Source organism: Lissotriton helveticus, chromosome 3_1 (genome assembly GCF_964261635.1).
Source record: "Lissotriton helveticus chromosome 3_1, aLisHel1.1, whole genome shotgun sequence".
Lineage (NCBI taxonomy): Eukaryota > Metazoa > Chordata > Amphibia > Caudata > Salamandridae > Lissotriton > Lissotriton helveticus.
This window is the reverse complement of record NC_136061.1, coordinates 844,397,136-844,411,614: the sequence shown is the minus strand read 5'-3', so window position 1 is coordinate 844,411,614 and position 14,479 is coordinate 844,397,136.

The window sequence follows — 14,479 nt, the reverse complement described above, 5'->3', positions numbered from 1 at the left end:
TTTTGTTTTTCCCAATTTTACAGGCTCTTGTCAATGCAACCAATTCGGCTACTTGTGCAGACTTTACTCCAAATAGACAAGATGCTTCTATAGTGCGTTTTACCGTAACTACAGCATAAGCAGCACTTAGGCCTACAAGTTCGTGTCTCAGAAATGAGCCATCTACAAACAACTCATAATCTTCTACAGGCAGGGGTATCTCTTTGATATCTGGGCGTGGCTTGGTACTGAACTCCGTTAGGTCAATGCAATCATGCTCGACCTCTCCCTTTGCTTCTGCAATCAGTGACTCAGGCAACAAGGTTGCTGGGTTCAATATGTTACACCGAGTAATGACTACATTTGCAGCACCTACTAGAATCCTCTCGTACTTAGTCAGCCGACTAGGTGTGAGATACTGAGTTTTAGTTCTTGTCAGTAAAATTACAACTGCATGTGGAACATACACAGTTACAGGATGTCCCAATCACAATGGATTCACTTTGCTCAAGACTTGTGCAAGTTGCAGCTACAGCTTTCAGACATCCGGGTAATCCAGCAGCCACTGGATCTAAAGTAGCAGAAAAATATGCCACTGGACGTCTAGTCAAACCATGGGCTTGGGTTAGGACTGACAGTGCGCATTTGTCTCGTGTATCACAAAACAGTGAAAATTCCTTAGAATAATCAGGCATGCCTAAAGCAGGGGCTGTACACAGACATTCTCGTAATTTAGTAAATGCTGTCAGGCTCTCCTCATCCCATTCCACTGGGTCCTTTGCTCCCTTTTTCGTCATTTTGATCAAAGGCTTAGCTAGGACTGCAAATCCCACAATCCATTGCCTGCAGTAACCTACAACTCCAAGGAACATTCTGACTTCTTTCTGAGTATTTGGTAACTGCATATTTCAAATTATTCTGATTCTTTCTGAAGTAACTTTTCTGATGCCTTTCTCTATCTGGTGCCCCAGATACTTTACTGATTTGGTACAGAACTGCAGTTTGTCAGGTGATACTTTATGTCCTCCTTCACCCAGATGGTTCAGTAGGGCAATGGTGTCAACAACACAGTCTTTCTGACTCTTAGACGCCACCAAGAGGTCATCTATATATTGCACCAAAACTGAGTTTCCAGGTAAGGTTAAAGATTCAAGGCATTTTTTCAAAATCTGATTAAAGATTGAGGGGCTTTCTGTGTACCCCTGAGGGACACGATTCCAAACGAACATGTGACTGTCGAAAGCAAATGAGAAAAGAAATTTGCTATCTGGATGCAATGGGATCGAAAAGAATGCATGACATAGGTCAATCACGGTGAACAATTCAGCATCCCAGGGGATCTGATACAGAATTACTGCTGGGTTCGGAACAATAGGGCAGCAGGGAACAACAATTTTGTTTACCTTTCTCAGGTCCTGTACTACCCTATACTGGCCACTAGGTTTCTTGATTCCAATTATGGGTGAATTACATGGGCTACTCATCACTTCTTGTATGATGTTTGCTTCTAATAATCTTTTTATTTCAATGGCAACTCCTGCTCTTACTTCTGCACTCATTTTGTAAGGCTTGGTATTGGGGTAAACTGCATTTTCTTTCATGGCTATTTTGATTGGGTCAACGTTTGCCATCAAACCTACATCTTTTCCAGTAAAGTCCCATACTTCTGGTTTTACTGTCTGTTGGAGTTCTTCAGGTAAGTCTTGTATAGTCAGTGGTTTAATTTCTGAGTCAGGTCTGATTAACATTAATTTGTATATGCCATCTTCGTCTGGGGTCTGAATTCCGACGCCTTTTGGTGTGCAAAAGATAGTGCAATTCATTTTGCACAGCAAATCCCGTCCCAGTAAGTTTACAGGACTGGTGTCACAAACTACAAATCTATGCATTTCTTTGAAGTTCCCTATTGTAATCTCCATGGGCTCAGTAACTGGGGTACTAATCAATTGATTAGATACACCCACTACTTGGATTGCTTCTCCCGAGAGGGGTAGGTTTGGAACGTCTGCTGTTCTCACAGTAGAACGGGTAGCACCAGTGTCCAACAGAAAGGTGACATCATTGCCTTCAACCTCTCCTTCAATGTATGGACCTGACTGGTCTACCGGCAAGGATGCGCCAAGCACGCACTCCTCGTCCTCCCCCCTCAGGCCCCGTCAGTATTGGTCGTCACAGAAAAAAGTGTCATTCAATAGAAATTGCGAAGTTGCTGCATTTCTATCCTCCTGTCCTCCCCAGATTTCTATGTCTTCACCCTGCGATGCCTTTCGTTTATAATTTGGTTTAGGTGCACGAGGCAACTGACTCACCTTTACCTGTTGCTGGGTCTTTCTTGGTCTTTCATTCTGCGTCTGTGGATTTAAATCAGGGGTTTGAGGGTTACTATGCTGTGCGTATGGACACTCGTCTCTCCAGTGCCCTATCTCTCTGCACTGGTGACAGGGGAACTTCTTTTTGGCTTCCTCCAGACTCATTTTCATTTTGGGCTTTCCTCCTCCCCCAGAACCTTGATTTTGGGAATTCTTATTTATTTTACCCAATTGCTTTTCCTGCTGTTCCGCTAGTTTTACTTGTGCCCACATAACCTTTTCTTTCAGAGCCTTGCGCTTATCAGCCATCTCGTCTTCACAGTACTTTGCATACCGTAAGATCTCATCAATCTTCTTTGACTGCCAACAGATTTTATTGTCTTTGATCCACTGACAAATTTCAGGTCTTAAACCGTTTACAAACCTGTAAATGAAGTGGGTCATATCCTTCATCTCGATGTTATCTATACCGCTGTACGTTTTAAACACCTGTAACAGTCTTTCATAAAAGGAATGCACAGTCTCATCTCTTTCCTGTGTAGTTCTATCTATTCTAGTCCAATCAGTTTCCTTTGCAGGCACCTTTCCCTTCAAGTGTAACATCACTTGCTGGTATTTTTTCATTACCTCATCAGAAGGTGCTCCCGTATTAGCATCCCTTGGGTATTCTTCACTAGGCCAACCAATGGCAATTTTACAATCTGTCCATAAATCTACGGGAACAACTATGTCGAAAAACCCATCCAGGTCTTTCCACAAGCATTTTTGTACTTTCACGAACCTTTCCACCTGCCTGTACCATTCCACTGGTTTCTCTCGCAGTTTTGGAAAGTCATTAGTAAAAGACACAATATCCTGTCTGCACCATGGAACATGCACATACTTCCCACCTGGCACTTCTCGCATGGGGTATAACTGTTCGGGCTTGTCTGCTTCCCTTAAAGCAAACTCAGAAGTCGTCTGTCTGAACCTCACCTCTTCCTTTTTCTTTGCCCACCTGGCTTTCCACTTGTCTACATCTCCCCACTTTTGCAACACGGTCAACAATTCTTTGATCTGAACCTTTTTTCCTGACACATTCATATTCTCTAGATCTTTGGCTGAGAAATCTGCTCTGTAGGGTTTTTGTAATGGCTTGGATTTTGAAATATCTATTCCCATACTGGCTGCAGTGTCTGTTAGTTTCTCATGGAGCACTTTGGTATTTCGGGTAAGACTCTTGCAGATAAACAGTAGCTCTTCCTCGGAATAGGTATTTAATCTATCTAACCCCACATTTCCGACTGTCAGTTCTTCCATTTCAATTCTCAATTTGTAAATATCTAATGGCTTTGTCTGAGGAGTTTGTCTCTCTAATTCTCGACTCCATCTCTCTATCTCTTCAGGAGTCACTAAGGTGACACTCTTGGTACCTGAAGTCGATTCCATTTGAATCTCTCTCGTATTGAAAGGATTATGTCTCTTCTGCAAACTCCTTCCTGAGTTCCTAATCGGCAAATCCATTAAAGAAGCTTCAGATTCACATTCACTCGTCTGATCATCTACAATTAAGGGCTCTTTTCTTGGCTGCACTACAGTTGGGGTAATAATTGGGGCTCTTGGACTCCCTTGTCTATCCCCATACAAAGGAACAACTGGTCCAATAGTTACTGGGATTGTCAAAGCTTCGGGGCTTGTATTTAACTGGGAGAGTTTCTGAATTATTTCGGTTCTTTGTTTGGCTAGAGCCTCTCGCTCCTTTTCCTGCAGCATTCTTTCCAGGCTTATTTCGGGTACTATTTGCGGACTTAATTTTGGGGCAGTTGGATGCGTCATACTTGGTCCTTCACCATAATTAGGTTTTGGGAAACAGCTTCCTGTGTTTAAAGCTCTCGGTCCTCCCTCATAAGGAGGTCTTGAACCAAAATCTCTTTCACCTGAATATCTTGATTCTCCACTAAATGGTGGTCTTAGACAGGTGTCTCCGTCACCTATGAGTCCTAGGCCCTCGCTATAGGAAGGTATTTGGCAGCTATCTCTTGTGTTTACAGATCTTTTTCCTTCCTGACACGGGGGTCGTTGGGAAGTATCCTCTACACTAGACGATCTGGGACCTTCATTATAAGGAGGCGGATTTTTCATAAACATGTCATCTAATAAATCATCATCCGAATCCCCAGGGGGCACCCAATGTTTGCACTTTTCTGTCTTCTTCTCTCCCGCAGGACCACCCATTGCCATCATTGGAAACAATCCTTCCACAATCATATTCTGTCTCCACTGTTTCATTTTTTTATCTCGGGTTTCTTGTTTTAATTTCGGATAAAATTTTGTTAACCCTTTGTCCATTCGGGGCTTGTCTCTCTCAAAAGCCTCGATCTCCCATTCCTCTAATGCTTCGTACTGCGTTAATCTAGGTCTGGGATGTAAGTCATTCATTCGGGTTCTCAAATTAAATAGAATTCTACCATTAAATGTACCTTCTAACGGAAAAGCCAAAATTCCGTCATCTTTTGTGTATTCCGCCCAATTTTCCAACCATACACATGAGTGGTACCCTTTATCAAACATCATGAACGATGCAGGGGTATTAGGTGGCGGTATGACAACACCTTCTCTAGTTTTGATAGGTTTGTCCTTTTTGAAATAATTCTTCACCTTATTTACAAGGGACAATTTTCTCTTGTTCCCGTACATAATGCTAGTGTTATGCCCTTTCCACTGATCGTTTTCAAACCCTAAATGTCGTGGATCAGGTCTAGTATTCGGTCTATACGTGTGCCACATACGATTTCTGCGAGTGACTTTGTTTATAAATCACTCCCAATCCAAATGCGCCTTTTATTTTCGCGCAACCAATCAAGTGCACGGGTTCAAATAATCTCGACCAATGGGTGCGCGGCCTTTCGCGAGACAGGTTCTCACGCTTCGGCACTCACCCCTCCTTTACAATTTCAGCTCCGCTACACACCCGCTGTTTTGACCAATACCAGCGCGGCACAGAGTGACGTCAGAGCAGCTCCACAACGGACTCCCTCCTTTACAAGGTAACGGAAACTTGATTTCTCTTTTAAAGTGCAAGTGCTTTAGTTATTTAACAACGAAAACACATTTGCCACTGTACTCGAGTGTCTAGAAAGAAAAGATTATGTCTACTTTTCACACACTACGGATAGATCTCTTCCGCCTACCCTTCACTCAAGCATTAGGGAACCTGCTACTTCTTTGACTCATCCACTTCTTTCCGGGATATATACTAAGTCTAAAGTTTCACTAGCGAACCCCTTTGCTATCACCCAAGCTTTGATGAACCTGCTACTCCTTCCGGCGTGACCCTTACTAGGTTATATCACAATAGAAGTTTTTCCAGCGAACTCGTTGCTATCATTTATTCAAACATATATTCAGAAAACCCTAATTAGCGCTTCCAGTTCTGCCTAACCTGCACTAATTTTTCCTCTAGTAAGTGACCTCACCACGGCGTGGATTCTTATTACCACCCGCTATTCAATTCCCCGGGGATTCCAGACAAACACTAAACAATTGCTAACGAGTGGGTTAATACATTATTATTACTATTATTATTATTATTATTAAAATTTTATATAGCGCACAGTTACCCTGGGGCATCCCGGCGCTTTGAACAGAGCATCGACAGTTAAAACAGTGAGTTGGTCAAGCCAAGTCACGCAGGAAACAGATATGTTTTCAGACCTTTTCGAAAGCGCAAGGTACAGGTCTCAGCACAAAGTTTTACGGGTAAAGAATTCCAAAGCGTTGCTGTATTCACAGAAAATCGTCTCCCGCCCGTACGCGATCTTTTTACTCTAGGGACAAGGAGCAGATGTTTCTGATCGGACCTCAGCGTTCTATTCGCTTTGTAAGGCACTGCAAGATTTCTTAGGATAGGTGGTCCATTACCCTGAAGAATTTTGTGGGCTATGCAGAGTGCCTTGAACTTTACTCTTTCCCGCACTGGTAACCAGTGCAGAGCCTTAAGGGCAGGTCTAGCTGATTCCGTTCTGGGAATGCCCATAAGCAGTCTGGCCGCCGCATTTTGGACCTGCTGTAATTTGCTAAGGGTAGCTTCAGGGGCACCCAGAAAAAGGCCATTACTGTAATCAAGGCGAGATGTTATAAGACCCTGAATCAGCAGCTTCCTCGATGGAAAGGGAAGAAGCGGAAAGATTTTGCGAGCTGCACGCAGCAGGGCGAAACACACTCCTGCCGTTTTTTTGGCTTCAGTTCTGAAGGAGAGGTCTTGTTCCAGCCAGACCCCCAAGCTCTTGATCTCCTCTTTCATGATGGGTAGATCACCCATACAGCTCGGCCAGCATGTTAATGGCAGTGAGGGAGCTTTGTTCCCTAGCAACATAATCTCTGTCTTAGAGCCATTCAGCTTCAAAGCTGAGTCGTCCATCCGGGTGTGGACATCCAACAGGCATGAGTGCAGCAAATCGGGGTTGTCTACCAGTTGAGGAAGGGCGACCACTAACTGAGTGTCATCAGCATAGCTGATGATCTTGATGTTGTAAGGGGCCACCACATCCTCCAGGGGGGCCATATAGACATTAAACAATGTCGGGCTCAAGGAGGAGCCCTGTGGCACACCCCACTGGAGAGAGATGGATGTAGTCCGATTGCTGCCTTCCCAGACCTGGTATGACCGACCGTCGAGAAATGAACTAAGCCACTTCAAGGCGGCCCCTGCCACACCCACCTCTGACAGTCGTTGAATCAGCACCCGATGGTTCACGGTGTCAAACGCGGCACTCAGGTCCAGGAGGATCACTGCCACTGACCCTCCTGAATCCAAGATGCGTCTGGATTCTTCCACGACTGCCAGTAGCGCCCTGTCAGTACTTTGTCCAGGACGAAAACCGGTCTGCGAGTCTCGGAGCAGACCATTCGACTCTAAGAAATTTGACAGTTGGTAATTTGCTAGCTTCTCAGCAATTTTGCTGAGGGCTGGCAACAGAGATATAGGCCTATAATTAGCCAGCTCCGCCATATCCAGGTTCGGCTTTTTTAACAGTGCCTTTACCACTGCTGTTTTTCAGCTAGGTGGCACCAAGCCCTGGGAGAAAGATGCATTCATCAGGTCCGTAATGGGCCCTACAATAGAGGTTGCTACCTGCTTTAGAAATTTAAAGGGCACCGGGTCCATAGGGGAGCCATTTTTATGGAAACAAGAGCTTTTAATGTTTCAGCTTCTGAAACCGGGCCAAACGTGTCCAGAAAGATAGATCCTTCTTTCAACTGAGTTGAAGAGAATTCTTCCTGGGTCCCTTGAGGTCGTAAAGTCTGGGGTAGAGAATTAAGTATCCTCTCAATTTTAGTGTGGAAGAAGTCGGCCAGCTCCTTGCACTTCTGAAGATCGTGTGTGGCTGCCTGTTCAGGAACTTTGAGGAGTTCTTGCACCACTTTAAAAGTTTCCCTGGATGAATTTGATGCTAGTCGTATACGTTCCTCAAAAATTCCTTTCGCTTAGTCACATCAAATTTCTTCCTCCAGGCCCTCTCACGTTTTTTGCATCCTTTTTTAAGCAAGCAGAGCTCAGCCGTAAACCAAGGGGCAGAACCAATTCTTTTCTCCCTCTTTTGTACTGTTTTCATTGGAATGAGGGCATCAAGCGAGGTACTCAGCCATTGGTTAAAGTCAGCATCTCCTTTAATCGGGTCTGACTCAGATAAAGGTCGCGAGTTTGCCAGGTTGAGGGACCAGTCACTGATCGATAGTCTGGACCAGGCTCTGTCCACCAAAAACGCTTGATGTATCGGTGTTGAGGGCAATTTGACTTGCCATTCCACCGGGACTAAAGAATGATCTGACCACGGGAGAGAATAGGCTGGTCTGGCCATAACCCAGGGAATATTGGAAAAAACTGGGTCTAGTAGATGACCCTTCTCATGCGTAGCTCCTGTATTGATTAAAAGGAGCTCACATGCAGTCAAATCCCCTTTGAGATCTGTAGCATTCGTGTCTGCGGAGTCATCGAAGTGGAGATTAAAATCCCCCAACACGATGAAATTAGATGTAGATGAGGCCAGCAACGTTACCGTTTCCATCACAGAACTTACAAAGTTGCCCACCCCACCGGGAGGCCGATAAATCAGCAGACCTGACAGTGTCACAGTGGGAGATATCTGCAATGAGAAGTGGCAGCTCTCACAATCAGCGACAAATCCCTTCCGGGCCCTACAAACGTATTTTTCTCTGTAGAGGATAGCAAGACCGCCGCCACGCCCCTCAGGTCTGTCCAAATGAAACAAGAGAAAGCCTGGCGGGAGGGCCAGCACAATATCAGCGTCAGAGCTGGGAGTAATCCAAGTTTCCGAAAGAAACAGGATATCCAAATCCTGATCTTGGATGAGGAGGTTAAGTTCAACTGCGTGACGCGGAAGGGACCTGCAATTGAGCAAGCCCAACAGCAGGGTGTTCTTACCTGACTGTGGAGGAGCTGATGTATCCATCCCTCATGGGAATGGTGGAGAAAAACCCTTGTCAGATAAAGGACGATTTTCGGAGAGCAGATTGCGCAGAGCGAAGAGCTCCTCCCGAGAATATGTACGTCGCGGTGCCAAACTGTGTGGCAAAATGCCAGGCCCCAGGCCCGTCTGAGTCCGGACGAGCCCAGACGGGCAGGACTCTGGCTGGACTCCGGCGTGAGTCCGGCGACTCCGCTGCGCATCTCCGCTGCGCGTCGTCATGGTGAGGTTTAAGTAGGGGCGTGAAGTCCTGGCTCAGAGGCTAGGGCGCTGGCCGAAATGGCGCCGCGATAACTCCCTGCCTCACCCAAAATGGCGGTCAAAGTTCAAAAGTGTGTTGAGGGTCTAAGTGTTCCGCTCCCAACAGCGGTGCCTGTCACCTTTTATATGCGGTAAGCGCTATATGTCAGGGAAGTAAAAAATATTATTAAAAGATTGAAAAGATGCTCTTTAAAATAAGCGCTTTAGACGCTGTAGATTGCACTGCAAGCACGCCTGTAAAGCTCCGTGCTGCGAGGTCGGAATGTCTTTGTTCAAGGGTGATCGAGCAGGAATACTCGCCTTAAGTAGGGGCGTGAAGTCCTGGCTGAGAGGCTAGGGCGCTGGCCGAAATGGCGCCGCGATGACTCCCTGCCTCACCCAAAATGGCGGTCAAAGTTCAAAAGTGTGTTGAGGGTCTAAGTGTTCCGCTCCCAACAGCGGTGCCTGTCACCTTTTATATGCGGTAAGCGCTATATGTCAGGGAAGTAAAAAATATTATTAAAAGATTGAAAAGATGCTCTTTAAAATAAGCGCTTTAGACGCTGTAGATTGCACTGCAAGCGCGCCTGTAAAGCTCCGTGCAGCGAGGTCGGAATGTCTTTGTTCAACATAACTCAATATAAAAATAAGAAAAACTATTTAAAACATTTCATATTTTCCAAAGCAAGGAAAAAACATTTCATGTGATCGATCAATTTATTATCAACAATATATTCACAATTTTTAGCAGCAAAAAATCTCTATTTAGCAGCATCCGACCTACCTAGCTACCTTAACTAGTCCTATCTTACTTTAATTAGTCCCTAACCATAGCTCTGCTACCAGAAAATTACTGATAGAGCGCGCAGGTCACCCGGCCAACAATTTCACCATAAACGTATCGGGCCCATAACCAACAATTTCATAATATACGTTAATCAGGTGACCTTACACTCTACTACCAGTAACCCTGGTTCCTTCCTATTATCTCTACTGTACCCGACTTACCATTCCATCGTTACGGGTACCTAATGACCACAATGGATCAGGGAGCTAGCTGTGGAGAAAGATGCAAAACAAAGTACCAACATATACTCTTTATACTTTCATTGAATGACCACAGACTACTGGGAAGTTTTAAAGATTTTATCCAAAGTTCAGATTCGGAAATCATCAAGTTTACAACCAAAAGGCAATCAATAATCAAGATAACGAAAAGCACATATCCATACAAGAAGTAAATTAAGCTGATCATTTATAAGGTTTACGGGAAAATATGGACAAGAAATATGCTAGTCAGTAAGTTTCAGAGTTTAGACTTAAGGAAAGTGACTAAATTACGGGAAATATTTAAGGACACTCTAAAAAGTCGCTATGTAAAAATTACCCTAATATACGGGTAGGGAGAAGAGCTTTAGTCTCTATTGGGAGAATCTGGAACACTATACAACTATAGGGAAGGTAAGAATGGAACACTCTATAATGCTATAATCATCAATTCAGTTAGAAAAAGGAGAAAATTATAAACCACATCAGGAGAAATGTGCTTATAGGAAAGGTAACATAGGAACATGCTAGGAAACAACAATAATGTATGAGCTTTTCAATTCAGTAGCCTTGCGAAAAGCATGGAAAATCAACATATGCAAAGGTATGTCTTTATTAAAGCAAAAGACAGAAAATAGAAGGTGCAGTATAGAGTTTCAGCACTATATATTTACCTAGAATGGTGTGAAGACCAACCCTGGCCACGGATCAGTCAAGGACAGGAAAAACCCCAAGGAAGGACAGTCATCAATGGGACAGCAGCTGCAGAATGGACACCCCAGGACAGGACAGGAAACCCAGATTAGGATCAGGACAGGACCACCAAGGCACGACCAGCACCCGCAGTTTGTAAGCAACGCCTGCGCTCCACCCTCTCTGCAGCTATCGGCCAGAACCCCGATTGGGTTATCGAACTCTCCAGCAAAGTGCTCCGCCAGCACTTAAGGTTTAGTAAAACCTCTTGAGTCTATGGATATTTCGGACAGAGTGCTCCGCAGCCCTCTGTATCAGTCACCTAATGAGTGCGTTGGGTCAGTGACAGGACAGCTATTCGGACAAGTCAGACAATTTCTCTAGCTAAACCTAGGCTAGTTATACTGTTTTCGGGTCAGTGTACCACCCCCCAAATGTTGCAAGTGTCAGAATCCCCAATTTCGATTGGTCCCCAAGTAGGATAGGTCAACACACCAATCACATTTGACTTTTACTAGCCGGGTTTTACATATTCTGGGACCGCCTATTGAATTTGGGGTTCCCATGACCTATTCTACAGAATACAATGGAAGATATACATTTGTTGCTAATGTAGTACATTTCAGCTTCTCCGGCTGGGTGAAGGTGCATCTTCCCAGGCACGTCTTGGCAGGGACCTTCAATTGGCACACGGTCAATGCCACCGGCAGAAGACTGTCATACGCAGAACAGCATTTCAACATGGATTCTCGAGTGTCCCATCAGACCCTCAATATCGCGGTACATGAAAAGTAAGCGAAAACAAATTAAAACACAGAAAATAAATGAATACACTGTATACCATGAATAGCTACTCTATACCCCTTTACTTAAAATATACTAGGGCATTAAGGTTTTAGTGCAACAGACAATGACATGCAAGCATCAGTGCAAGCTTCACAATGTGAGAGCATAGGCAGCCATCTTAAAAGCCAGTGCGCAAGCGCAAAGGTTCCCACCAGAACTGCAAGTACGTCACGTCACGTGAGTGTGACTAACGCATGCGCAGAAAGAAAACCCGCCAAGCAGCGGCCATTTTTTAGGAACGAGAGTTATTGAATTAGTAAACACATATGCAAGCGTCTCTAGGACACCCCAAATGTCAGAATAAAGGGGAATTAGTAAGACAAACAGGTTGAATTATATTGTTATAAGTTATTCGAGGTTTATGAATCCAAGCAAGTCGCGTAATATGCGAATCTTTGCTCCATCATAACCACGCATGCTTTATTAGTTGCAGTGTTTTTTGTTTTGATTAAATTCTTCATTTCCATATTTAGGTTTGATAGGAGTGGCATACAGAAGGCTGGTCCCCGGGGTGGTCCTGACGAAGAGCTAGGGGTCGGCTCGAAACATGTTGATCTTACCCTGAACTTCTAACCCATTATAAGTTAGTTTTCTCCGTGTAACACCCCCTTTTAGACATACCAACCTAGGAGCGATAATAAAGTATTTTAGCCCACTAGCAAGGTATTTTTAATCACTGTAATCCACCCACCACATTGTGCACTACACAGTCTTCCACATAAAGTGCTCCTACATAGTTTTTGCAAGTCGCAGCACGCCCCAGTTCGTAGAGAACTGGGATGGCCCCAATGATGAAGCATGTCACCGTGGGGAAACCCTGGTGAGTGAGGGGACTCAAGAAAGAAATCTTTCTTTCCTGAAGGCAATCTCTGATCATATTGATCGGATTCCATATCCTTACCCTATGACTAGGTCCTCAAACCCGTGAACTCGGGTTTAATTTGAAGCATTGAATTGGGCAGTCATGTTGAGTTTTCTGTTGAAGATGATCCTGAGGTTCTTGGCGTGGGTGTCGGTCCTAGCTCTGTTGACCATCAGGTTGAGTCCTTCAATGGTGTACTCTTCATGAAGATCACGATTTCGGTCTTTTCGGTGTTCAGCATTAGACAGTTGGTCTACATCCAGTGGGTGATTTCAGTCATGCAGGCTTTGAAATTGATCCCAGTGTCCTTGTCTGTGAGGGAGAGAAGTAGTTGCTTGTTGTCGGCATAAGAAAATACTTTCAGGTTGTGAGAGAGGATGATGTTGACTAGAGGCACTATGTATGCATTGAAGAGGGTCAGGCTCATTGAGAATTCTTGCGGGACACCGCGGATGAGGTCACGGCTGTCTGAAGTGTACATTGGCAGGTTAACTGATTGGGTCTTCCCAGTCAGGAAGGAGTAGATCCATTAGAGTGAATGTCTTTGGATTCTGATGTCATGCAGGCATTAGATGAGGATGTGGCAGGAGACTGTATCAAATCCTGCAGAGAGGTCTAGGAGGATGAGGGCCGCTAACTCTACTCTGCCCAGAGTCCCACAGATGTCATCCATGGCACAGATGAAGCCAGTTTCCATGCTGTGGTTGAGTCTGAAATTAGACTGAGTGGTGTCAAGGAGTTGGTGGCAGTTGAGGTATTCGGTGAGGTCTCTGTTAATGATTTTCTCTTGGCGAGGGATGGTAGCAGGGAAATTGGTCTGTAGCTGGCAAGTATTAAGGGTCCACAAAGGGTTTGGAATAGGTATGTGTGAGCTGAGGTGCTGTGTATGTGGCAGGGTTTAAAATAAACCCGTCTGAGATCAATTGTATATATACGTGCCTTTTGTGATAAGGGTCAGGGTGATATTTGTAACCTGCTGCAAGTGAAAACATCTTGTCTATGCCTAGTTGCATTCTCTTCTTGTTTTATTGATTGTATAAGGTGCACACTTAGTAGAGTTAGTGGTTTATGCAGGGACAGTGAACTATATTCTGTTGTGTGAGTGATATGTTTTACATGAGCTGGCTGGAAAATAATGTGGTTGGAAGGGCAAACCTCTTATTGTCTGGTTGGTAGTGGGCAGTAGTTTTTAAGACCATTACATTGCACAAAGGTAGTTATTTTCGAAATGTATTGTATTACATGGATGTAACTGTTTGTTCTACTATTGCTAGTATGTCACTCAGAGCGTCACACAAAAAGCACTGAAATATGCACACTGGGCATATGGATACTGCACACATTTTCCAAGCAAAGACTTGCCGCTCTTTATGTAAAATGTGCTGTTTATCAAAGTAAGGGCTAGAATTCCAGAGTCGCTTGATTACTGTGTGAAATGTAAATATCTTTTGCTCTTTCAAGCTCTGTAAAAATGTGTTCTTAGAGTTGGGATGAATAGTATTCCTTTTATAATCACCAATTCCCCAAGATGAAAGGCTGAGTTGGCCACGCCAGGGTTCAGACCTGTTAACTGCAGATTACAAACTGTTCTCTGCAGCAAAAGTATCATTTACAAAGCTATCTAAAAAAGACAATAAAAGCATTCAAACTAAATTTAAAAAAAATGAAGGATACTTGTCCCTTTTTGATGTTGTTGAACAATTCTATTGAAGCAGAGCATATATTGGCGTGTTCCTGTAATATTCTCCGGCACAGTGCTGGTGCTGGGACTGGTCACACGAGGCAGGAAAACTCAGACAAAGTACAACAAAAGATTAGGAAAGACCAGACAAAAGACGACAGGTGAGTGCAGAACCGAACGTTGATAATAAAGTAACGGAGTACCGCTGTTGCCAAAATGTATGCACCACGTGTACAAACAGGAGGAGTTACTGTGTAACTAAATTTCGCTTTTCAAAAGGACAGCAAATCTCAATATTGGAGCACCTATCATTAGAAGTTGTTACACACTGCTCATAATTTGGTTAAGAAAGCAG